Source organism: Lucilia sericata, unplaced genomic scaffold (genome assembly GCF_015586225.1).
Source record: "Lucilia sericata isolate MDLA Ls3-8-SP2 unplaced genomic scaffold, ASM1558622v1 Contig000109F_arrow, whole genome shotgun sequence".
NCBI classification, from domain to species: Eukaryota; Metazoa; Arthropoda; class Insecta; order Diptera; family Calliphoridae; genus Lucilia; species Lucilia sericata.
Window position 1 is genome coordinate 380,644 of NW_023994141.1, and position 26,701 is coordinate 407,344.

The 26,701-nt window shown below is 28.6% G+C and overlaps 1 protein-coding gene across 20 annotated transcripts in view; it reads right to left on the bottom strand.

The window, feature by feature from the left end:
- LOC119600277 (elongation of very long chain fatty acids protein AAEL008004) overlaps positions 1–26,701 on the bottom strand; it is a 104,807-nt gene that overhangs the window by 37,636 nt on the left and 40,470 nt on the right. For 3 of the 20 annotated variants that reach the window (XM_037950409.1, XM_037950426.1, XM_037950420.1), the window contains exons 1-2: positions 19,841–20,273; positions 9,654–9,890 (exon numbers count right to left, since the gene is read on the bottom strand). The exons of 1 other annotated variant lie outside the window; for it this stretch is intronic. The gene's annotated coding sequence lies outside the window, so the exon portion shown is untranslated. Of the gene's footprint in view, positions 1–1,460; positions 1,545–9,653; positions 9,967–10,157; positions 10,991–19,840; positions 20,279–26,701 lie in introns of those variants that run through there. 16 more of the 20 variants (XM_037950427.1, XM_037950425.1, XM_037950422.1 and 13 more) reach the window with 16 other exon arrangements.

The window sequence follows — 26,701 nt, forward strand, 5'->3', positions numbered from 1 at the left end:
TATAGTCTAGTCTATAGTCTAGTCTATAGTCTAGTCTATAGTCTAGTCTATAGTCTAGTCTATAGTCTAGTCTATAGTCTAGTCTATAGTCTAGTCTATAGTCTAGTCTATAGTCTAGTCTAGTCTAGTCTTAGTCTAGTCTATAGTCTAGTCTATAGTCTAGTCTATAGTCTAGTCTATAGTCTAGTCTATAGTCTAGTCTATAGTCTAGTCTATAGTCTAGTCTATAGTCTAGTCTAGTCTAGTCTATAGTCTAGTCTATAGTCTAGTCTATAGTCTAGTCTATAGTCTAGTCTATAGTCTAGTCTATAGTCTAGTCTATAGTCTAGTCTATAGTATAGTCTATAGTCTAGTCTATAGTCTAGTCTATAGTCTAGTCTATAGTCTAGTCTATAGTCTAGTCTATAGTCTAGTCTATAGTCTAGTCTATAGTCTAGTCTATAGTCTAGTCTATAGTCTAGTCTATAGTCTAGTCTATAGTCTAGTCTATAGTCTAGTCTATAGTCTAGTCTATAGTCCTAGTCTATAGTCTAGTCTATAGTCTAGTCTATAGTCTAGTCTATAGTCTAGTCTATAGTCTAGTCTATAGTCTAGTCTATAGTCTAGTCTATAGTCTAGTCTATAGTCTAGTCTATAGTCTAGTCTATAGTCTAGTCTATAGTCTAGTCTATAGTCTAGTCTATTAGTCTAGTCTATCTAGTCTAGTCTAGTCTATAGTCTAGTCTATAGTCTAGTCTATAGTCTAGTCTATAGTCTAGTCTATAGTCTAGTCTATAGTCTAGTCTATAGTCTAGTCTATAGTCTAGTCTATAGTCTAGTCTATAGTCTAGTCTATAGTCTAGTCTATAGTCTAGTCTATAGTCTAGTCTATAGTCTAGTCTATAGTCTAGTCTATAGTCTAGTCTATAGTCTAGTCTATAGTCTAGTCTATAGTCTAGTCTATAGTCTAGTCTATAGTCTAGTCTATAGTCTAGTCTATAGTCTAGTCTATAGTCTAGTCTATAGTCTAGTCTATAGTCTAGTCTATAGTCTAGTCTATAGTCTAGTCTATAGTCTAGTCTATAGTCTAGTCTATAGTCTAGTCTATAGTCTAGTCTATAGTCTAGTCTATAGTCTAGTCTATAGTCTAGTCTAGCCTACAGTCTAGTCTTAGTTTTTAGTCTAGTCTATAGTCTAGTCTTAGTTTTTATCCTTCGACCCAGCTCATCAAATATTGAACCCAGGGTAAAAATTTTGTGAAATTATTACTTTTTCTACACACAAATGGGACCACCCTAATGTGCATAGTTTCCTAATATTTGTTTTGGGACCGTTTCCATTCCTTTGGATAAATATAAAGGTACCTGTCAAATCTTTAAGATTTGTTTTCACGAGTTTTGAATCAGATTTATGATAATAAAAGATTGTTTACCTCAAACACTTCTGTTTACTTAAATATTTATTTTAAAGTACAAACTTACATACATATAATCAAATCTTATCTTCGAGATTTTGATATATCCGTTATATTATTAAAATGATAGCGAAGTCTGAATGTAATATACCTGAAAAGAGAAAAAATAATTTATTAATATTTAGAATAGGGTCAATCTTGGACTTAGAAGTAAATCAATAATTTTTAGCAACGTCAAAATTTCATATGAACAAATATTTTTCTTAAAGATCGGTTCAGATAAGAAGTTTTTAAAAAGTTATTCAAAAACTTTCAAATACTTTGACAAAAAAAAAAAAGAAAAAGTCCTTCTGTAATTCTATGTACCCTTTAAAATACATTAATTTATTTTTCTTGATTCCAAAATTACCAGATTTTGACTCCACCTAAGGGCATCTAAGTTTTCGGGGAAAGTAATTTGTAATTAAGAAAAATATTCCCCATTATCTTTTTATCAATTTCAATTACATCCGTATGAATGAATCAGATTTAACAAAAAGGTTTTTCACCTGTAATTAACGCAAAACGAAAAAAAATTTCCTCTATTATAATGATTGTACGAATGCATGTGTTTGACTGTTTGAATCATTTATTATAAACTGACTGACGTAATAGAGATTCAAAGTCATCAAACTTCTGCATCTTTTATAACATCATCATTATTACTATTCAAAATCCCCGTTCACCCTCAAGTCTCTATTGACGAGTTTTTTTTCATTTGGTGTTTTCAACAAAATCAGGCGCTACAAGTCTACGGCGGCTGTCTGCAACAGCTATGACGAATTAAGCAAACAAAAATAGTATTTAACAGAAAACAAATAGTAATTGCGTACATTGTCTCTTGAAAACTACGTTCACACTTAAAAATATTTCTTTTTTCTTGTTTTCTTCACTTCTTTCGCACAAATATTTGTATTCTCAGTTGTCATTTTGAAGATTTAAGTTGCAGATAATAATGAACATGCCTCTGGTTTTCTGCTTTACGTAATAACTATATATCTCTTTTTTATTATTGCTATTATTATATATATTTCTTTTATTATATTTTTGTAAAAATTTAATAAATGGCACGCGTTTGTTGGTTTTATTGTTTAAACCTTAAAAATAAAGTAGAAAAAAACCGGCACCACATTTATTATTAATAATAATTAAATATTTCAAATTACATTGTGTGGTCGCCGTGGTAGTTCGTTCAGTTTAACGTCATTATATGTAGTATTGGGTGCTTAAAAGGAAAACACCACGATGACTACCAGCGGTACTAATTATATTACAAATTTCTTTGAAATTACGGGTAATAAATAAAGTTTTTATTAAAGGACAGATAAAACAAGTGAATTTTATTGAATTAACTTTTTTTCAAACATTAAACTATGGTCGACCACTGATCTGAGTAGGATCTGGGTCAATTTTGGAAGGATTTTATACAATTATAAGATCAATTATACAAGAGTTTTTTGAGTGATTAACATAACTTCAAGTTGGTCTAGTCTATAGTATAGTCTATAGTATGGTCTATAGTATAGTCTAGACTAGTCTATAGCCTAGTCTATAGTCTAGTCTATAGTCTAGTCTATAGCCTAGTCTATAGTCTAGTCTATAGTCTAGTCTATAGTCTAGTCTAAAGTCTAGTCTATAGTCTAGTCTATAGTCTAGTCTGTAGTCTAGTCTATAGTCTAGTCTATAGTCTAGTCTATAGTCTAGTCTATAGTCTAGTCTATAGTCTAGTCTATAGTCTAGTCTATAGTCTAGTCTATAGTCTAGTCTATAGTCTAGTCTATAGTCTAGTCTATAGTCTAGTCTATAGTCTAGTCTATAGTCTAGTCTATAGTCTAGTCTATAGTCTAGTCTATAGTCTAGTCTATAGTCTAGTCTATAGTCTAGTCTATAGTCTAGTCTATAGTCTAGTCTATAGTCTAGTCTATAGTCTAGTCTATAGTCTAGTCTATAGTCTAGTCTAGTCTAGTCTATAGTCTAGTCTATAGTCTAGTCTATAGTCTAGTCTATAGTCTAGTCTATAGTCTAGTCTATAGTCTAGTCTATAGTCTAGTCTATAGTCTAGTCTATAGTCTAGTCTATAGTCTAGTCTATAGTCTAGTCTATAGTCTAGTCTATAGTCTAGTCTATAGTCTAGTCTATAGTCTAGTCTATAGTCTAGTCTATAGTCTAGTCTATAGTCTAGTCTATAGTCTAGTCTATAGTCTAGTCTATAGTCTAGTCTATAGTCTAGTCTATATAGTCTAGTCTATAGTCTAGTCTATAGTCTAGTCTATAGTCTAGTCTATAGTCTAGTCTATAGTCTAGTCTATAGTCTAGTCTATAGTCTAGTCTATAGTCTAGTCTATAGTCTAGTCTATAGTCTAGTCTATAGTCTAGTCTATAGTCTAGTCTATAGTCTAGTCTATAGTCTAGTCTATAGTCTAGTCTATAGTCTAGTCTATAGTCTAGTCTATAGTCTAGTCTATAGTCTAGTCTATAGTCTAGTCTATAGTCTAGTCTATAGTCTAGTCTATAGTCTAGTCTATAGTATAGTCTATAGTCTAGTCTATAGTCTAGTCTATAGTCTAGTCTATAGTCTAGTCTATAGTCTAGTCTATAGTCTAGTCTATAGTCTAGTCTATAGTCTAGTCTATAGTCTAGTCTATAGTCTAGTCTATAGTCTAGTCTATAGCCTAGTCTATAGTCTAGTCTATAGTCTAGTCTATTGTCTAGTCTATAGTCTAGTCTATGGTCTAGGCTGCAGTCTAGTCGGTAGTCTAGTCTGTCTGTCTGTCGTTTTTAAAATAGTTCTGGACTTGAGTAATTAGTAACTATGTTTCGATAACTAATATTAACTTTAACAATCAATTAACAATTGTTGTTAATTAATTTACGGAAACTTTTCTAATTATTACACTAAAAAAATCACGGAAAATTTTTCTCTCATTTTCTAACCTTTGCTCTTAAATTTAATAGGAAGTCTAACTACATCATCATAAAACCATCCTCATTATTATCATTAAGATACTTAATTTATTTTTTTTTTTGTGCTAAACCTCCTATAATTTATGCATTTAAAAAAAAATTTAATTATAGCTTGTTACTGATGATTTTCTAATGAATTAAATTGTTTGATTATAAAATATTTTAATTATTTATTACATGTGTTTACACCGTTTTTTTTAATTATTCATGGAACGTTTAGTCTATTTAATGTGGCGTTTTTGTGATTGTTGTGATTTTGTTTTTTTGTTATTTTATCTTAAACGTGCAATTAATATTACAAAATCGACAGAATTACTAATGGACTGGGTTAAGCATTGGAATTTTTTTTTCACAATTGGGTTTTGTGTTTTCAGTTGTATTGTTAGAGAGGAATTTTTGTTTTGTTTGTAATTTTGATCTAAGACAATTTAATAGGTTAGGGATTTATTTTTAGTTTTAAAACCACAGCTGACTGTAATTGGACCCCCCAATCGTTTTTATTTTTCAGTACTTTTTGCCATTGTAAAATACTAAATAGCCCATGGACTAGTTCATAAAATAGTAAGTCGACTAGTGAACAGAATAGTCCTTTGACTATTAAAGCATCTAGTCCATATAATAGTCAAACGACTAGTCCAATAATAGTCAAACAACTAATCCATAGACTATTTCACAGAATAGCCAATCGACTAGTCAATAGAATAGTCCATGGACTAGTGAATCGACTATTTAGTACTATGTCAATTGACTGGTCCATAGGGTAGTCAATATGTTAATCAAAAAACATTCTTTAGCTGCTCAGATTCTGATCAAATAGTAGTAAATAGTTGTCCGGAATCTGATCAAATTTTTTAGTAAAAAGTTTCTCAGAATCTGATCAAAATTTATAGTAAAATAGACTTGTCCACAGACTAGTCAATAGTCTAGCTTATATAATAATTAATCGACTTGTAGACTAGGCCATATACTAGTGAATCAACTGGACTATAGAATAGTCAATTGACTGGTCCATAGGATAGTTAATAGATTAATCAATAAACCAATGTATAGATTAGCCAATAGACTAGTTCATAGAAATGTTCTTAAACTGGTCCATAGTAGTCTATAATTTAGTTAATAGACTTGTTAATAGCCGGTAGGTTAGTGGTTAGTGGTTAGTGTTCTAGTCTGGTAGACCGGAGGTGGTGGGTACGATTCCCACCTGAGGCACTGGTTAAGGAGCGCACAACCGGACCGATAGAGGCCTAGGTGTATTTCTTCGGATTTGATGTATATACATCCCCCTTACACACTAACTAACTAACTACTAGTACATTAGTCAATAGATTGGTCCATAGATTCCTCGATAGTCTTCTCTAAAATGTATTTTTTAATCTATATGAAGTACTATTTCGATTAATGTTACTCTAAAGAACTCAGATTAAGATAAGATAACGGCAAAGATAGTTTTCTTGAGCTCTCTCCCATTTACATGTCCTAAGCTTAAACATTAATAAACAAAACCAATCAGAGAGCTAATTTTTAGCGCTCAACCAATGTTTTCTCTAAACCTAAGATCCGCAGAGAAGGACGGCTATTATAACTAAAATAGATACAGTTTCTCTATTTAAAATCGTAAATGCCATTTGCTTGATACCAAATCAAATAATTTGAATTATAATAAAACATTATGAATGACATTAAATTCCCATAAAAACTTCATAATATTAAATAAAATTTGATCATACTTAGCCCGAAAAAAGAACCAATAAATATCTTAAAACCCAAAAATTCAAATTAATAAAAACCTCTTACTGTTGCTATAGAAAGAAAAAAAAATAAACAAATATTTACTGAATAAATTTAGTTGATTCAATATTTGTGGTTTTGCATTTATTTGAAATTTGATTTCTACCAAAAGCAAGCAGTTTTAGTCAGTCAGTCGGTCACGTTTTATTTTACAAAATTTATTTTATTTTTATTATACATTACTTTTTTTTCCATAATAAATTCATTATTGTGGTTGAGAACAAAATGTGAAAAAGAAAAGAAAAAATGCAAAAAATTTATAAAACCTCCAACAGAAATAAATATTTTGTATAAAACAAATCAAAATCAACTTAACAAGTGAGGTTAAGTTGAAGTTTTCAATACCCTTCACAGTTTAACACTAGAAAAACCGTCATTGAGTAATATTTACTTTATTTACTCACTCTCTCTTTTTTTTTAAACAAAATTTTAATTTATAATTAATAATGATTAAAAATGCAAAATATTTTGTATTTTTTTTATTTCTTAATATTAATTAAACTCCTAATAAAGAAAAGCCACCAAAAAATAACATTTTGACAGTAATTTATTCAAAGCATTAATATTTGACTACATTAACTAATTCATATTATAAAAAATATATTAAATAGTATTTATGTAACTGTGATTATTTTAATAATAAATTTAGTGTGTATTTTGTTGGTGAGGTGGTCTTTGCTAAAATTTTATTAATGAAAGTGAAAAAGTGAAAACTATTTTTATATTTTAGACTTAAATTAATGTCAATTTTTAAAATATATTTCAAATTAGAGCTGCTCTCTTTTACTACAGGTTTTGTTATTAAATTTTTCAATAACATGTGTTATTGATTTAAAACCAAACGTTTTTCTACTCGGTTTAGACTATATAAAATTTACACGTGATTTTGCTAAATCTACAGCTAATTAAACATGTGCCTTCACTTTATATAACTTTTTCTTAATTCTTCGTATTTATCTCTTACATTTTCAAGAAATTTTTTAAAATTATTTTTTAGTTTCATTAACATTATTTTATTATTAAGAAAAACTTTCTATTTAATAAAATTTCAAAAATTATTTTATTTAATTCTATGTTTTCAATAATAACGGTACAATTTTGTTATCGATTTGAATTGTAATTTAGTTCAATTTTAATCACTTGGTAATAAATTCTTTACCTGTTACTCACTTAAACTTGTTTTAAATAAATTTAATTTAAAAAAATTGTCACGATCACAAAATTTATATTCAGAGAATAAATTTGAAAGACCTTCTTTCAAAGTGCACTTTGAAAAATGATTGTAATTTAAAAAAATATATTTTATTTTGTAACTTTAAACATTTAAAACATAAAATAGCTCAAGGTGCTGTTAATTTTAAGAAAATTAAATTAAATTTTCTAGTAAAAATGTTCACGGTATGATCAATAATTTTAATAAAAGAGTCTGATCAAATTTTCTAGTAGAAAGTGGCTCTGAGTCTGATCAAATGTTCTAGTAAAAAGTTGCATAGTCTGATCAAATTTTCTAGTAAAAGTTTTCAAGATCAACTTATCTAATAAAGAGTTGCTCAGAGTCTGATCAATTGTTCTAGTAAAAAGTGGCTCTGAGTCTAATCAACTTTTTTAGTAAAAAGTTGCTCAGAGTCTGATCAACTTTTCTAGTTAAAAGTTGCTCACAGTCGGATCAACTTTGCTAGTAAAAAGTTGCTCACAGTCGGATAAACTTTTCTGGTAAAAAGTTGTTCAGAGTCTGACCAACTTTTCTAGTTAAAAGTTGCTCACAGTCGGATCAAATTTGCTAGTTAAAAGTTGCTCGGAGTTTGATCAACATTTCTAGTAAAAAGTTGCTTACAGTCGGACCAACTTTTCTATTAAAAAGTTACTCACAGTCAGATCAACTTTTGTAGTAGTTAGTTAGTTAGTTAGTTTGAAAGGAGGATGTATATACATCAAATCCGAAGAAATACACCTAGGCCTCTATCGGGCCTGTTGTGCGCTCCTTAACCAATGCCTCAGGTGGGAATCGAACCCACCACCTCCGGTCTACCAGTCTAGAACACTAACCACTAACCTACCGGAGGCCACTTTTGTACTAAAATGTTGCTTACAGTCGGATCAACTTTTCTAATAAAAAGTTGCTCACTGTCAGATTAACTTTTCTAGTAAAAAGTTGCTCACAGTCAGATCAACTTTTCTAGTAAAAAGGTGCTCACAGTCAGATCAACTTTTCTAGCGAAAAGTTGCTTAGAGTCTATTAAAAAGTTGCTCAGAGTCGGATTTACTTTTCTAGTAAAAAGTTGCTCACATCGGATCAACTTTTCTAGTAAAAAGTTACATAGAGTCTGATCAAATATCTAGTAAAAAGTTGCCCCGAGTCTAATCAACTGTTCTATTAAAAAGTTGCATAGAGTCTGACCAACTTTTCTAGTTAAAAGTTGCTCACAGTCGGATCAACTTTTCTTATAAAAAGTTGCTCAGAGTCGGATCAATTTTTCTAGTAAAAAGTTGTTCAGAGTCTGATCAACTTTTCTAGTTAAAAGTTGCTCAGACTCTGATACACTTTTTTAGCAAAAAGTTGCTCAGAATCTGATACACTTTTTTAGCAAAAAGTTGCTCAGAATCTGATCAACTTTTCTAGAAAAAAATTGATCACAGTCGGATTAACTTTTCTAGTAAAAAACTGCTCAGAGTTTTATCAACTTTTCTAGTAAAAATTTGGCCAGAATCTGATCTATTTTCTTAGTTAAAAGTTGCTCTGAGTCTGATCAACTTTTCTAATTAAAAATTGGTCTGAGACTGATCAATTATTCTAGTAAGAGTCTGACCAACTATTCTAGTAAAACGTTGCTCACGGTCGGATCAAATTTTCTAGTAAAAATTAGCTTAGAGTGTAATCAATATTTCTTAAAAAATATGCTTAAAATCTGATAAAAATTTCTAATAAAAAATTAATCTAAATTTAATCAAATTTTTTCAGAGACTGATCCAAAAAAAATTCTAGTAAATAGTTGCCCAGAATTTGGTCAATTATTTAATAAAAATTTTCTCAATTTCTGATTAAGTTTTTTAACGAAAACTTTCCCTGGAATAAGTGGTTCAGAGTCAGATCGTAAATTCTAGTTGCAATTCTGAACAACAACTGCAACTGTTTTCAAAAAATGCTCTATAGACCAGAGAATATTTTCTTAAATTTCTCGGAAAGTTTAAATTTGTTTCACACTTTATTATTTTTATTTTTTATTATTTAAAAACATTGCGGCCACTTATTTTAGCACATTTCTTTAGTCATCATATTATTTTATTTATGGTTGTTATTATTAAATTTAGTTAATAAATTGTTTTTTGTTATTCAACTACAATTAAGATGTTTTTTGTTTGAGTTTAATTTTTTTTGCTGAATTTGCAAGTTAAACATAATTGTGGTGAATTTTAATGGTCAGGGTTACACTTATTTTAAAGTTTTTTTTTTTTTTTAAGAAATATTTACCTTTTCTTGTGTTGTTGTTAAAATAAATCCTAGTTTCAAAAAACGTTTTTTCTTTCTATAGGAAATTTGTACTTTTGTGTCTTTTTTTTCAAAACTTTTGACGCTTTTAGTTGAGACAGGAATTCTTTTGCTAATATTTTTTTTAAATTTTAAACGTTATAATTTTTCTAACATTTTTATTAGTCTTTGTTGTTGTTTTTAAACACAGCTTCAACTTTTGGCTTTTTTTAGATAAATCTATGTTTTAAATTTCCAACACAAATTTTAATTATTTTTTGAAATTTTTTGAAATTTTTTTCAAAATTATTTTTTTCTTAAAAAAAAAATTGATTATTTTTTATAACATATTTTTTCCAAATATGGTTTTAATCAACACTTATTACAACACTTTATTTTTTTTGGTAAACTTTATGGGATTTTTTTCAAATTTAATAGAAAAAAATTGTAAAGTAATAAAAAATTTCACAAAATAATTTTATTCAATAAAATCAAATCAAAACGAACGTAAGTACGAAACGGAACCAGCCAGCGATTTGTTTTTATATAGAAAATTTTTTAAGATCTTTTTTTTTTTTTCAAGCGTGTTCAATTTCACAACACAACAATGAATGTCAACGTTAGGCGTACGACTAAACATTAGCTAGTTAAGCGGGCTAGCTAAGCTACTAAATCGCACGTTAGTTAAACGATCGTTAACGTTGACAACGTTGGCGTTTTGTGTGTTGTGTACGTTGTCGTCGGCGTCGTCGTCGTTACAACAATCTTTGTTAAGATTGAGAATAACGTTGATGATGTTGTTGAAAATGTTAAAAAAAAAAAAAAACTAAAACAATTGACAACAGACGCACTGTCAGTTACATACACACATCCGATCGATACAAACACTCTTAAGACGGGAAGTTTATCAAACAAAACTGAACTTTAAACTATTCTTATTGTTAAACTACTGCATGTAACTTTGTGCAATAATTAAAACTTTTTTCTGTTGACTATAGTAAACTATCATTAATATAAGCAGCAGCAGCAGTAATAATAATGACGTTTACGTATTAGTGTCTAACAACTGCTGCTAAATACTGCTAATAGTGCAAGTTTAGTTATAAATTTTTGTGTAATTTTTTGTTTCTTTCTTGTTGTTGATAATGATCGTTTGTGTTTATGACTACCGTCTGTTCACTGACGTTTGTTGCATTTATTGGATTCAGTTGTTGTTTTTTTTTTATTTATCCGCAGGTTAATTTTTTTTGTTGTTGTTTTGATATTTAAGTATTTTTTGTTTTTATTTTGTATACAAAACCGGCCTTTTCTGATCAAAGCTTTGAGACTGAATGACTATCGTACTCACTTGACAATTGTAGTTATTTGAGAATTTTGTTCTTTTTTCGTTTTTTGTTGTTGTTGTTGTTTTTATTTTTTATTTATTATGGAATTGATTATTTTATTTTTTGTTTTATTTGCGCAAATTTTTTAATGAGGTGCAATATACAAAGAAATATCGGCATTTACTTTTTGTTGCACTGAGTTTCATAAGAATATAATAAAAAATATTAAATATTTATTAACCTAATTATAAGTCTAATTAATTAATCTGGAGGGTTAAAAGTTCTCTTATAAGGTCCATCATTTTATTGATTCCTAATTAATCGGAAATATGTGAATTAAAAACAAAAACCTCGCCGAACAAGTACAATTAGTTATTCACCCCAAAAGTAAGAAGTTTCCACATGAATCCAATATTACTTTCTACCTTACTAGGTAAGTAAAGTTTTTGTTGGGCTGTTTGTTTCTTTTAGAAATATTTTACTCACAGTATGATCAACTTTTCCACAAAAACTTGCCCACATTCTGATCGGATTTTCTAACAAAATTTGCTCAAAATGTTTGCCCAACATTTGTTGAAATTCTGCAAAAGATGTCTTACGAACTTTCTTGTAATAAATGGATCGGAGTCAGTTATCTATTCTAGTAAATATATGCTTAAAGCATCAAGCTTCGCTTTCACTCGGACATGACACATAGAAAAACACAAGGAAAGGTTTGTAGTGCAAAGCTTCGCATTGCTTGTAGCAGGCACTCTGACATCAACCTTACCAAGATAAGCTCATGATCAGAGGAGTTTTGGTGCTAAAAATTTCATCTTTGTCTGATCATCTTTTACAAAATTTTTTTCAAAAACTGATCACCTTTTGCAGTCTTATGATTACTTCCACATTTTCACTAAAATGTTGCCCAGAATAAATTCAACTTTTTTACTTTTTCACTATCTTTTTTCTAGTTAAAAGTTGTTAAAAGTCTAGAAAAAAGTTGTGCAGAATATGATCAGCTTTTCCGATAAAAAAAATGTTCGGTCTCTGATCAATGTTTTCATTAAAAAGTTGCTTAAGGTCTGATCTAGTCAAAGTGGTCCAGAATCTTTTCTACTAAAAAAAAAAATTTAACGGTCAAGTCTGATCAAATTTTCTTTTAAAAAGTTCCTCATAATTTAAAAAAATTCTCGTGAAAATAGTTACTTAGAATCTGATTAACATTTTGAATAAAAACTTGCTGAATGTCTGATAAACTTTCTACTTTCGTACCAAAATCTTATAATCTTATCAACTATTCTGTATATTGTTGCTCAGAGTGTGGTCAACTATTCTGTATATAGTTGCTCGGAGTGTGATCAAATTTTTTGAAAAAGTTGCTCAGAGTCTGATCAATATTTCTAGAAAAATCATTCTCAGATTTTAAATAACTTTTCTAGAAAAAAAGACTTTTACAGTCTTATAGATTTTTCTCATAAAACTTTGCTCGGAGTCTGATCGACTTGGTTGGGTTCTGATCAACTTTGTTTAAATTTTAATCAGAGTAGAGTCTACATTTCTAGTCAAAATCAAATTATCAAGTTTTCCCATAAAAAATTGTTCAGATTCTAAAAGTTTTTCTCAGTCTCATCAATTTTTTAGTATAAAGTCGGATTCTGATCAACTTTCTAGTATAAAGTTGCTCGGAGTCTAATCATCTTTTATAGTAAAAAGTTGTTTAGATTTTGGTCAACTTTTTTATGAAAAAAGTTGCTCCGAGTTTATTCAATTTTATCGAAAAAAGTTTCTCAAAGTCTGATCAATATTTCTAGTAACACATCTCTCCGATTTTAATTAACTTTTCTTGAAAAAAATTGCTCAGAGTCTGATTAACTTTTCTAGCAAAATGACTTACAGTCTTATCATTTTTCCTAGTAACAACTTGCCAGTAAAAAGTTGTTCATAGTCTGATATATATTTTATTGTAAAATATTTTTTACAATCTATTACACTTTTGTACTTAAAATTCTTTTCAGTTCTATCGACTTTTCTAGTATAAAGTTGCTCGGAGTCTGATCAACTTTTTAGTATAATGTTGCTCCGAGTCTAATCATCTATTATAGTAAAAAGTTCCTCAGATTTGGATCAACTTTTCTTGAAAAAGTTGCTCAGAGTTTGGTAAACTTTTTTCTGAAAAAAGTTGCTCCGAGTTTAATCAAATTTTTTTGAAAAAAGTTGCTCAGAGTCTGATCAATATTTCTTGTATAATAATTCTCAGATTTTAATTGACTTTTCTTAAAAAAAGTTGCCCAGAGTCTGATTAACTTTTCTCGTAAAGCCTTAAGGCCTTTATATAGTCTTATCTTATCCAACATTTCTAGTAAAAAGTTTCTCAGAGTCTCTGATTAACTTTAAAGCAAAAAGTTGCTAACATTTAAATGAATTTTTTTATAAAAAAAAACTCGTTTAGAATTTGATAAAATTTTATAAAAAAAAGTTGTTGAAACAAGTGCCCCATATAAAAATTTACCAAAATTTACGTCAGTAAACATTCTCTTTTAACACAAACTGTAGTTGAAATTTTGAAAACTTGTTCAAGTGTTTTTCTTCATAAAAGTTTTCCATAAATTCAATACAAATCAACAACAGTAAATTATCTTGAAAAAATAAATTACAAATAACCAGTTTTTTGTATTTAAATAATTAACCGCAAAATAAAACTAAAAAAATAAAAATTAAACAAAAAAAAACAGGATTTTGATTTAGAAGTTAAAGTTTTGAAAATATGTATAAAAACAGGAATTAATTTTAAGGAAAATTACAGCTTTAAATTGCTTATAAGAATCAACATAGTATTCAAAATAGATTAATTTGTATTTTTATAATAAAAAACTAAAATGTTATAGGAAAATTACAAATGGAAAATAATGGAAAAATGAATAATTAATCAACAACATTTTATAAGTTTAATAGGAAGGAAATGTTGAATAATCTTAATACTAGTTGGTTACACTATTAGTGGAATTTTTTCTTTAAATTATTCAACATAAAAGATCAATGGTTTAGAATGTCAGAAGTATTTATTAAAACAACAATGAATATTAATTAGTATGTTAATAATAATTGTTGTAATAGAATTTTACGCAACTAGTTTAAATGTTTTATAGTAAATTAATAAATAGTAAATTAGTTTAACTAATTATTAGTTAGTCATAAATGTTTAATATAAATTTAATTATATTAAATTGTTTTTGTTGTTAGGTTTATAGTTAGTTAATAATTTACTGTTGATGAAAATTTTATATTAATTATTTTTAAAATAATATTTGATTTCTATTACTAGTAGCAAACTTTTTAACTAATATTTTTGTCGAAGGTGTAGAAAATCATACTATTTGCACAGATGATCAGACAAGCCAGTCATTTATATTCGTTATTTTAATCTAAACAACGAGTTAGTTTTTTTTTTTTTAGTATTCATTAGTCAAGTAGAAGATTGAGCTCTGAGTATGATATAACTAACGAAAACCCCCTCATCTATCATCTACACTTGAGTACAAAAATTATACATATAATAATAAATAAATATACGAATTTGTTAAAAATAAAAAAAAAAACTAAGTAACCATACATAAATCCATATGAATGTGCGGAACAACTTTCTAGCTTTTAGTAGACAAGTAGCTAGATAGATGTGTATCTGCTGGTAGTAAGTACTAAAAACTATAGTCTGTAGTGTGCAGATTTCATACATCCCCAACACGTTACTACCGCACCAGCGTACATCATCAGTATCATGTGAATTAAAAAAATGTTTTAAAAAAACTATAATAAAAACTATAGAAAAAATATACTAAAATTTATTCATGTGCAACTAAATCGAGAGATCTGCCTGTCTCGACTCTGGCCAGTTCTGTGAGTATTAAAATTTTTAGTATTTTTATTTATTTTATTTTTATTACTCTTTTTAGATTTTCGTTTCTTTCTTATGAATAATATTTATTTATCAGGTCTAATATAGCAAGTGTCTAATTTCAATTCTGCTTTAAATTCTTTTGTTAAAAATTTATAATATATTTGAAATAGATCTATATTTTATTCAAATTTTATTGTGGCCTATTTTCTTTTTGAATTAATTTGGTTGTTACTATTGTTCTACATCGATTTTTTATAATTTTGCTAATGATCGCAGAAAGTACATAATACTTTACATAAAGTAACTCAGAGTCTGATCATGGTTTCTAGTAAAAAGTTTCTCAGAGTCAGATCAACTATCAGCTTTTCTAATAAAAAGTTGATCAGTCTTATCAACTATTCTAGTAAAAAAGAGTCTGATAAACTTTTTCAGTAAAAAGTGGCTCAGAGTCTGAGAAATATTTTCAAACAAAAAGTTACTAAGAGTCTGATCAACTTTTCTAGTAAAAAGTTGCTTAGAGTCTGATCAACTTTTCTAGTAAAAAGTTGCTCAGAGTCTGATCAACTATTCTAGTAAAAAGTTACCCAGAGTCTGAGAAATTTTTCCAGCAAAAAGTTGCTCGAAGTCTGATCAACTTTTCTAGCAAACAGTTACTAAGAGTCTGATCAACTTTTCTAGTAAAAAGTTGCTCAGAGTCTGAGAAAACTTTTCCATCAAAAAGTTGCTCGGAGTCTGATCAACTTTTCTAGTAAAAAGTTGCTCAGAGTCTGATCAACTTTTCTAATAAAATGTTGTTCAAAGTCTGATCAACTTTTCTAGTAAAAAGTTGCTCAGAGTCTGATCATCTTTTCTAGTAAAAAGTTGCTCAAAGTCTGATCAACTTTTCTGTTGAAAAGTTGTTCAGAGACTGAGAAAACTTTTCCAGCAAAAAGTTGCTAAGAGTCTGAGAAAACTTTTCCAGCAAAAAGTTGCTCGGAGTCTGATCAACTTTTCTAGTAAAAAGTTGCTCAGAGTCTGAGAAAACTTTTCTAGTAAAAAGTTGTTCAGAGTCTGATCAACTTTTCTAGTAAAAATTGCTCGGGTCTGATCAACTTTTCTAGTAAAAAGTTTTCTAGTAAAAAGTTGCTCTGAGTCTGATCAACTTTTCTAGTAAAAAGTTGCCCTGAGACTGAGAAAACTTTTCCAGCAAAAAGTTGCTAGGAGTCTGATCAACTTTTCTAGTAAAAAGTTGCTCAGAGTCTGATAAACTTTTCTAGTAAAAAATTTCTCAGAGTCTGAGAAAACTTTTCCAGCAAAATGTTTCTCGGAGTCTGATCAACATTTCTAGTAAAATGTTGTTCAAAGTCTGAGAAAACTTTTCTAGCAAAAAGTTGCTCGGAGTCTGAGAAAACTTTTCCAGCAAAAAGTTGCTCGGTGTCTGATCAACTTTTCTAGGAAAATGTTGCTCAGAGTCTGATCAAATTTTGTAGTAAAAAGTTACTCAGAGTCTGATCAATTTTTCTAGTAAAATGTTGCCCAGAATCTGAAAATTTAAATAATAAATTCTAATAAAAGAAAAAAAAACTAAATCAATATTATAAAAAAAACTTTCTAATAATAGTATGATTTTATAAACTTTTACTTTTTGACCTTCTGTCCTTGGTTTTTGGCCAAAAGAAGAAATAAAATAATAACATTGCAACATTTCAACAGCTTCCATTAACAAAATATTGCAACAATTTAACAAAAAAATTAAAATCCATAAAAGAAAAATTTTATATTTTAGTTTTGCACTAATAATTTTTATGTTGTATTTAATAAAAAAAAAATCCCCATACACTCGAAATATTTGTTTGAAATCAAGAAACTAACACAATAAACAATCTAATCGATTTTTGGCCAAGAAAGACATGAACAAAACACATTTAAAGATAACATGACACACATTAGAAAGATATTGACTTCATCTAATGAAGACAAGAAAATATGTGAAGAAAAAAAAACAACAACAATACAAGTGTAATAAAAGTTAAGCAATAAATCCAGTTGTAAAAAAAGGAGTCTGTCTGTTGATTCACGAATATGAAAATATAGCAGAATTGAAGAAAAAAATTCAGCACAGAAAACGTTTCTTAACCATTTTTCTGTGTTACAGCAAAAACGTGGCCAACAAAAAATCAAACATCAAATAGCAGCATTAACAAAAACAACATTTGCACCATCTTACACACTTACTACACTAGCGAGGGATCGTTTACACTAGCCATAAGCTATAGTAAACAAAAGAGATAAAAGAGTATAAATATAAGAGAGAGCAGCAGAAAACGAATAATATTTTGACATTTATAGAACTGTCAAAACAAATATGATGAAAACTTTTGTGCTTGGAAATTCCGTTAGAACTCTGAGAAATCGTGAGTGCAAGGGAGACTCAGAGAGTGTAATTTTTAAAAAAGAGGGTGAGAAAAGAAAGACTTTTTTCAATTTACAATTCGCTGAGCAGGAGAAATAATATTAATGCGCGCGCTTTCTTAAACCGGGTTATAGTATACTCGTGCTCAATTTTTGCCAATGCTCATACCATATTTACAGTTGTGCTCATATTTGTAGCAATGACATATTTAATTTTGGAAAAGGGAAATAATTAGTATTCTGGTTAGCACATCAATACATTATTAAATGTTATTAAATTTATGTAGACTATTGGGTACTTTACAGAGAATATGTAGGTTTTTCTTAGAATATATCTTTTAGTTTTGTATTTCCGTAAAATGATTAAATACGGGAATTTACAATTTAGTGATTCAAACTTTTTATAGTTGCTCTGATTCAAAAGAACTTGCCTAATTAAATTCGATCTGTTCAACAACTTAAACTTCTCCAGTTAAAAGTTGCTCCAAGTGTGATTAACTTCCAGTAAAAAGTTGCTCAATGTGTAATCAACTTTTCCAGTAAAAAGTTGCAAAGAGTCTGATCAACTTTTTTAATAAAAAGTTGCTCAAATTCTGATTAATTTTCCAGCAAAAAGTTGCTCGGAGTCTAATCAACTTTTCTCAGAGTTTGTTCAACTTTTCTATTAAAAAGTTGCTCAGAGTCTGAGAAAACTTTTTCAGCAAAATGGTGTTTGGAGTCTGATCAACTTTTCTTGTAAAAAGTTGCTCAGAGTCTGATAAACTTTTCTAGGAAAAAATTGCTCAGAGTCTGATCACCTTTTCTAGTAAAAAGTTGCCCAGAGTCTGATCAACTTTTCTAGTAAAATTTTGCTCAGACTCTGATTAACTTTTTTATTAAAAAAAAATTGCTCAAAGTCTGAGTAACTTTTCATATAAGAAGTTGCTCAAATTCTGATTAATTTTTCTAGTAAAAAGTTGCTCAGGGTCTGATCAACTTTTCTAGTAAAAAGTTGCTCAGAGTCTGATCAACTTTTCTAGTAAAAAGTTGCTCAGAGTCTGATCAACTTTTCTAGTAAAAAGTTGCTCAGAGTCTGATCAACTTTCTTGTAAAAACTTGCTCAGAGTCTGATCAACTTTTCTAGTAAAAGTTGCTTAGAGTCTGATCAACTTTTTTTGTAAAAAGTTGCTCAAATTCTGATTAATTTTTCTAGTAAATAGTTGCTCAAACTCTGATCTACTTTTCAAGTAAAAAGTTGTTTGGAGTCCGATCAACTTTTCTATTAAAAAGTTGCTGAGAGTCTGATCAATTTTTCTATTAAGAAGTTGCTCAGAGTCTGAGAAAACTTTTCCAGCAAAAAGTTGCTCAGAGTCTGATCAACTTTTCTAATAAAATTTGCTCAGAGTCTGATCAACTTTCTAGTAAAAAGTTGCTCAGAGTCTGATCAACTTTTCTAGTAAAAATTTGCTCAGACTCTGATCAACTTTTCTAGTAAAAATTTGCTTAGATTCAGATCAACTTTACTAGTAAAAAGTTGCTTAGGGTCTGGGTCTGACCAACTTTTCTAGTAAAAAGTTGCTCAGTGTATTCAAGTAAAAAGTTGCTCAGTGTCTGATCAATTTTGCCAGAAAAAAGTTGTTTAAAGTCTGATAAACTTTTCTAGTAAAAAAAGTTGTTCAGAATCTGATCTACCTTTCTCTTCGAAAATTGCTCATAGTCTGATCAACATGTTTAATGAAATATTGCTCAGAGTCATATCTTATTTTCTAGTAATAAGTCGATTAAAGTCTGATCCACTTTTCTAGTTATAAAATGCTCATTAGTCTGCTCAAATTTTGGGTTGCTCTTCTAGTAAAAGTTATTTTTCTAAGGTAATTTTTTTAGTTATCCTTTGTGTGCTTTTTCTCTGACCACCACTGCTCATAGTGTATATTTTTTTTTTCTTTGTATAATTATGTCATATTTTTCACAAGTATGTAAGTGGAAAAAACTAATAACACCTTTATACATTACAAAAAGAATAAAAGAAATAAAGCAAAAAAATCTTAATTCTATGCAAAATAAAAAAGCAGAATTAGCAAGAATTTGTTTGTAGCAAAACTAGTTAAAAATTCTAAAGGAAAAGAGGTAGTATTTAACTTAAAAATAAACAAAAACAAGGTTTAAAGAATGTAATTAGGGGATTTAAAAGAAAAGAATTTAAGAATTTTGAATTATTTGTTATTAAATATTAAACAAAATGTTGTAATATATAGAGTGACTGCCTACAAAAATATCTTAACCACATGACAACCAACTTTAATATTTTATTTATTTAATTTTTTATTATTTATTTATTTTTATTTGATAACGAACACGATTACGACGACGCCACGACGTTATTATTGCTCCATATTTTGTTTTTGGAATAAATTGTTATTAAATCCCCCCCAAAAAAACATACTAGAGACTAGAGAAATTTGCACTTTTTTTAAAGTTTTTACAATACGATATTAATGCTACTTAGTTGTTGTTTTTTTTATTAATTACTCATACTTTTCGTTTTGATTTAATATTTATGTTTGTTTTATTTTAATTGTTATAAAAAAATAATAGATTTTTTTCTTAATTTAACATACATTTAAGTTTTTTATTTAACTAAAGATGTATTTCATTATGATTTTTCTGTATTCAGCAATAAAACTTTTTATTTAAAAAAAATATATATAATATTTCTGCTTCTTGTTGCAAATAACACTTTTTTTCATAAATAAAATAATTAAATAAAACAAATGAGTTAAAACAAAAAGCACTTTAGTTTTTCAAAATTAATAATAATTAATTATTTTTTGTAAATTTATTTAAGTAGCGGTTGTGTATCTTTTTAATTTTTAAGTTAAAAATTTTTGCTTTATTTTTATTTTTGAGTCAAAATTATTTATTATTTTTTTACTGTTTTTTTTTTCTTCAGCATATATAAGTTTTTGTTATTATTTTTGTTGTTTAGGAATATTGTAAAAATATATTGAATATTTTTGTTGGCCAGACACAACCCAAAGCAAAAATCAAACTAAACTGAGCTATCTAAAGCAAGAGAATATCAACCCAATGACTAAAAAGATACATCCATAGAAAACAACAAAAACTGAAAAAAAAATAATACATTAAAAGAAGAAAAAGCACACAAAACGAAAAAAATATATTCATCATTCACATTCACCAATATTGTGTTGAACGTACGTACGTACTACTACTTCAAATACATAGTGCTGAGGCGGCACATTGTAAAAAAAAATTCTCTCAAAGTTTAACCACGTATCCCAAATTTCGGTGTGTGTTATGTTGTGTATTTTCTTCAGACCATACTCCCATTTTTTTCGGAACAATATAAGGTTTTATACGAAAAACGTGTTGTGTAGAAATGTATCTGCAAGATAAAAATACTGAAAAATACAAATAACTACTCTCTTTTATTGTGAGTTTTTTTTTTTTTTTTGTTGCAAAATACACCACCATAAACAAATTACAACAACTAAAAAAATATCTTAAGCTTTTGTAAAACAGTAAAAACAAATTAGCGTTTTTCTTGCCATTTCCGAGAATGAAATTCAAATGTTCTTTGAATAAATGTTTTGGCGTATAACATTAGAACTGCTTTTAGTAGATTATTGGGCAATTTTTTTATGCAAAAGATTACCAGAATCCTCCGCAACTTTTTGCCTGAAGAATCATACTGTAAGCTACTTTTTATAAGAAATTTTGACAGATTTTTTACTAAAAATATTATCAGAGACTCAATAACTTCATACTAGAAAGGTTGACCAGACTCCTGAGAAGCTTTTTATTAGAAAAATTGATCAGATCAGACTCCAGAACAACTTTTTACTTGTAAAATTGACCTGACTAATCAGAATCTTCTTATAAATACATCAGAATAAATAGACCCGATTCTGAGCAACTTTTATTAAAAAGGCCGAGTATACTTTTGAGCAAATTTTGGTTGCAGCATGAACAAATTTTTACTAAAAAGTTGATGAGACTCTGAACAACTTTTTACCGGAAAAGTTGGTCAGAGTCTGAGCAACTTTTTACTAGAAAAGTAGCTTTAGAGTCTGGTCAACTTTAAGAGAAAAGTTGATGAGACTTTGAGCAACTTTTTACTATAAAAAGTTTAACAGGCTCTAAAAAAGAAGAAACAACTTTTTACGAAAAGTGGAGACACTGAGCAAAAAAAAGTTGACCAGACTCCAAAGCAACTTTTTATAAAAAAGTTAATCATAGTCTGAGCAATTTTTACTAAAAAAGACTTTGAGCAATTTTTTACTATAAAAAGTTTACCAGACTCCAAAAAACAAAGAAACTTTTTACTATAAAAGTATATCAGAGTATGAGAAACCTTCACTAAAAAAGTTGATTACAGCCTGAGCAGTATTTATTAGAAAAGTTGTTCTAATCAGAGTCTTCTTATAAATACATATATCCGTATAAGAAGACCTAATTCTGAGCAACTTTTATTAAAAATGCCGAGTATACTTTTGAGCAACTAATTTTTAGAAAAGTTGGTTAGAGTCTGAGCAACTTTTTAAGGGAATGAGACACTGAACAGATTTTTACTAGAAAAAGTTGACCAGACTCCAAAGCAACTTTTTACTAGAAAAGTCAATCATATATGAGCAATTTTTTACTATAAACGTTGATGAGACTTTGAGCAACTTTTTATTATAAAAAGTTTACTAGACTCCAAAAAACAAAGAAACTTTTTACTAGAAAAGTTGATCAGTGTCTGAGAAACCTTAACTAAAAAAATTGATCAGAGCCTAAGCAATATTAGAAAGGTTGTTCAGACTCTGCGCAAGAGCTGCGTCAGATCTGAGCATTATTTTAAACTTGATCAAACCCTACGTAAATTTTTAATAAAAAAGTTGTACAGACTTCTGCCAACTTTTTACTACAATTAACCAGACTCTGAGAAAGTTTTTTTCACAAAAGTTGTTCAGATTACAAGCAACATTGTACAATAAATGTTGACCATCCTCAGAGCAACTCTTAATCAACTTGATATTATAGCAAAACATTATGGATAGTTTTTGGCAATTTTTTACTCCATAAGGCTCCGGGTAACTTATTTCTAGAAAAGTTGTTCAAATTCTCGGCAACTTTGGTAACAAAATTGAACACGAACTGACCAATACATTCGAATCAATACTACTCTCGTAATTAAAAACATATGTTAAATATATTTGAATAATTCTTAACAAAACATTGGCAACTTTGTTTCTCGAATTTCTCAAAACCCTCAACAAATACTCAGAACTCTTGGTTTCAATATTCCTTTATCCTCTGCTCAATGCTTATTTACACATAATTCTCTTAAAATAACACTCTTTCTGAACTTTTTTTGAGCAAACTAACTATTATTCTACTGTCATCTCAATTATTTTGTCACTTTTTTTAAATTCCACCCCCTCATAAGCAAATACTATAAGTACGTGAGACCATGTTTGAAAAACAAAATAAATAAAAGTTAATTTTACTCTTTATAAATGAGAGTCGTGTTTTTATTTACAAATTCTACTATATGTACTACTTGTCTTTATGTACGTTCATACGAATATAGTATCCCTTGTCTATTATGTCATCAAGTTGTCATATGTAACCGAATATCAACGATAAAAATTCTTCTCTAATCTTTTAACAATTTCACAAATTTACAATCTTTACATTTTACTACTATTTGTTTGTTGGTGTGTGTGTTTTTTGGTTTTGTTTGTTGCAACACATATAATTATACATTCATGACCCAATAGCTCAATGTACTCACTCATATTCATTCACTTGTTCACTAACGCACTTATTCACTGACTCACCCACCCAGTTGCAGTGTAAATCACAACACCCTCCTTTTTTGGTTAGAGGTTTTTGTGGGGTTTGTTGCTTTAGGGTAACTACTACTACTATAAATTGGTACTTTTATTTGGGTTTGTTTACAACAAAAAAATCTAAAATCATAAATTTTGAACAATTGTGAGCGCCTAAAAATATTTATACTAGAAAAGTTGACCAGAGTCTGAATAATTTCGACTCTTTTTTCTAGCAAAGTTGATCATACTCTAAGCTTCTTTTTACTAGAAAATTGGATCAGACTCGGAGCAACTTAGATTTAGATTAGATTCTGAACAACTTTTTACTAGATCAGTTTCTAACATACTTCTTACTATAGAAGTTGATCAGACTCTAAACAACTTTTTACTAGAAAAGTTGGTCAGACTCCAGATAACTTTCTAATAAAAAAGTTGATCAGACTCTGAACAACTTTTTACTAGAAAAGTTGATCAGACTCTGAACAACTTTTTACTAGAAAAGTTGATCAGACTCTGAACGACTTTTTATTAGAAAAGTTGATCAAACTCTGAGCGACTTTTTATTAGAAAAGTTTATCAGACTCTGAGCAACTTTTTACCAGAAAAGTTGATCAAAATCTAAGCAAATTTTTACTAGAAAAGTTGATCAGACTCTGAGCAATTTTTTACTAGAAAAGATGATCAGACTCTGAGCAACTTTTTACTAGAAAAGTTGATCAGACTCTGAGCAATTTTTTACTAGAAAAGTTGATCAGACTCTGAGCAATTTTTTACTAGAAAAGTTGATCAGACTCTGAGCTCCTTTTTACTAGAAAAGTTGATCAGACTCTGAGCAACTTTTTACTAGAAAAGTTGATCAGACTCTGAGCAACTTTTTACTAGAAAAGTTGATCAGACTCTGAGCAACTTTTTGCTAGAAAAGTAGTTCGGACTCTGAGCAGCTATTTACTAGAAAAGTTGTTCAGAATCTCAGTAACTTTTTACTAGAAAAGTTGATCAGACTCTGAGCAACTTTTTACTAGAAAACTTCATCGCAATTTTTTACTAGAAATGTTCATCGGACTCTGAGCAACTTTTTATTAGAAATGTTGATCGGATATTGAGCAACTTTTTACTTGAAAAGTTGATCGGACTCTAAGCAACGTTTTACTATAAAAGTTGATCAGACTATGAGCAACATTTTACTAGAAAAGTTGATTAGGCTATTAGAGCAATTTTTCAATAAAAAAGTTACCTTTGAGCAGATTTTTACTGGAAAAGTTGACCAGACCCGCAGCAACTTTATATTAGAAGAGTTGATTAGACTCTGAACAACTTTTTACTAGAAAAGGTGTTCCGATTTGATTAGAAAAGATTTTACTTCGATAGACTTTTTACCACAAACTGTTAATTTCAATATAAAAATTTCAGTAAAAAAAAGTACTTTTTTAATAATATTAGTACAATTTTCCCCGCTCATAATTAGTTTACAAATATGTGTGATAAGATTGTATCTATTTGTAAAAGTATCTCGTATCTGATATTCGTATCTTTTGGCAGCCATGTGCTCATTTTAAGTTTTTCGTTGATTTTGTTTTTTGTTTTAGTTGTTCGCCTGGCAAGTGTGTTTAAGTGCTCTTGTGTTGTGTTTGTTTATTTTGTTTGTTGTTGGTTTGTTTGTAACTATTTGTTTTTGGTTATTAAAGGAAATCCAATCATTTCTTTATAACATGTTGTTGGTTTTTGTGTGGTGTTGTTGTTGCTACTACTGCTGCTGTTGTTGTTTGTGGTCAGTTTTTGTTTTAGCTTCTCCTTTTTGTTATTTGTTTCCTTTTTATTTTGTTGTTGTTTTATGTGTATTAGTGCATGCAAAAGCCAATGAAAGGACCCTTTGTTTATATTGTTTTAATTTGTTTAATACCGGAAGTTAAAAGTATGATGAGTATGAGTTGTGTAGTGCAATATGGTAGAACTTTGTTCTTTGGCAAAGTGGTGTGGAAGCATATGTGTTCTGTTCATTAAATTACTTATGTAGAAAGGATATGTATGTAAGTGTGTATTTGTAAAGGCATTTAAAACATATTTGTAAAAAAGGGTTGGCAATTTAATATATTGCTTTAATATAGGTATGTATGTATATTCGGTCAACTTATGTATGTGTGTTTAATTTAACATACATATAAGTTTCAAATTATAATTTAGTTTCAGAAAAATATAACAAACTTTTTTATTAATATAGATAAACTTATATCAAAGTGACGTATTTCTATTCAAATAATGGCTTAAAAACAGAGTGTACCCATAAAATCTAATTAAATAAACAGCTTTTAACGAGTCTTAAAGATATATTAACATTTTCTGTTTAAATTTAAATTAATCACTTTTTATATTATTTCAAAATATAAAATCATTAAAATTGCCTTTGAACGCTTTACGAATAAGTGTGCCAATAGGTTACATTGTAAATATGCATTAAAACGCACCATGGTTCAATTGCTTTTGTGTCCTCCGAGATTTGAATTTTTAATGTCATATTATACCAATAGCGTGGGGGTGTTGATGTCTAAGTGTGCACTTGATTTGCTTATAATTGAAATTCTGCTTGCATTATTAAAGGTAAAAAAACAATGTTTTACGAAAATGTCTCTAAAAAATATTCAAAATCAAAATAACATTTAAATATATAGTTTGAGGGTTAATGGACTCTTTGCAAAATAAACGGCACACTTTATTTATAATTCTAGAAATTATTTAAAAAAAAAATTGGATTTTTTCTCCAAACATTTTAATATTCTTAAAACGATATAATGGAATAACAAGCAAAATATGTACACATTATAAATATTAGATGATGACATTAATAAAGGGGTATTTGATAATAATTTGTATTTTAAGTAGGTGAATTGAAAAGACGAACTAAGAACTCATAATGTGGAAATACGTGAAAATCTTTTTACTAGAAAAGTTGAAGATATTATAAGCAACTTTCTTTTGAAAAACTCATAAAATTCGGAGACAACTTATTGTGAAAAAGATTAATCAGATTCTGAGCAAATGTTTGTTAAAAAAGTTGATCAGATTCTGGGCAACTTTTGTTGGAAATGTTTATGAAATTCCGAGCAACTTTTTACGGAACTTTAGAAAAGCTCATCAAATTCGGAGTTAACTTTATTGTAAGATAGATTAATCAGATTCTGAAGACATTTTTTTTTGTTCAGAAAAGTTGATCAAATTCCGAGCAACTTTTATCAGAAAGGTTGTTCAAATTCTTGGAAATTTTTCGTAGAAAAGTTTACCAAATTCCAAGCAACTTTTTACTTTAAAAGCTGAAGAGATAACGAAGAAAAGCTGAATAAAATCTGAGACAACTTATTGTAAGAAAGATAATTCAAATACTGAGCAAAATTTTACTAAAAAAGTTGATAAAATTCTTAGCAACTTTTTATTAGAAAGATTGATCAACTTTTGTTAGAAAAGTTTATCAAATACAGAGCAACTTTTTGTGAAAAATGTTGATCAGATTCTAAGCAACATTTTTTTGAAAAGTTTATCAAACTCAGAGCAATTTTTTATTAGAAAGGTTAATTAAATTCTGGGCAACTTTTTGTTAGAAAAGTTGATAAAATTCTGAGCAACTTTTTATTAGAAAGATTGATCAAA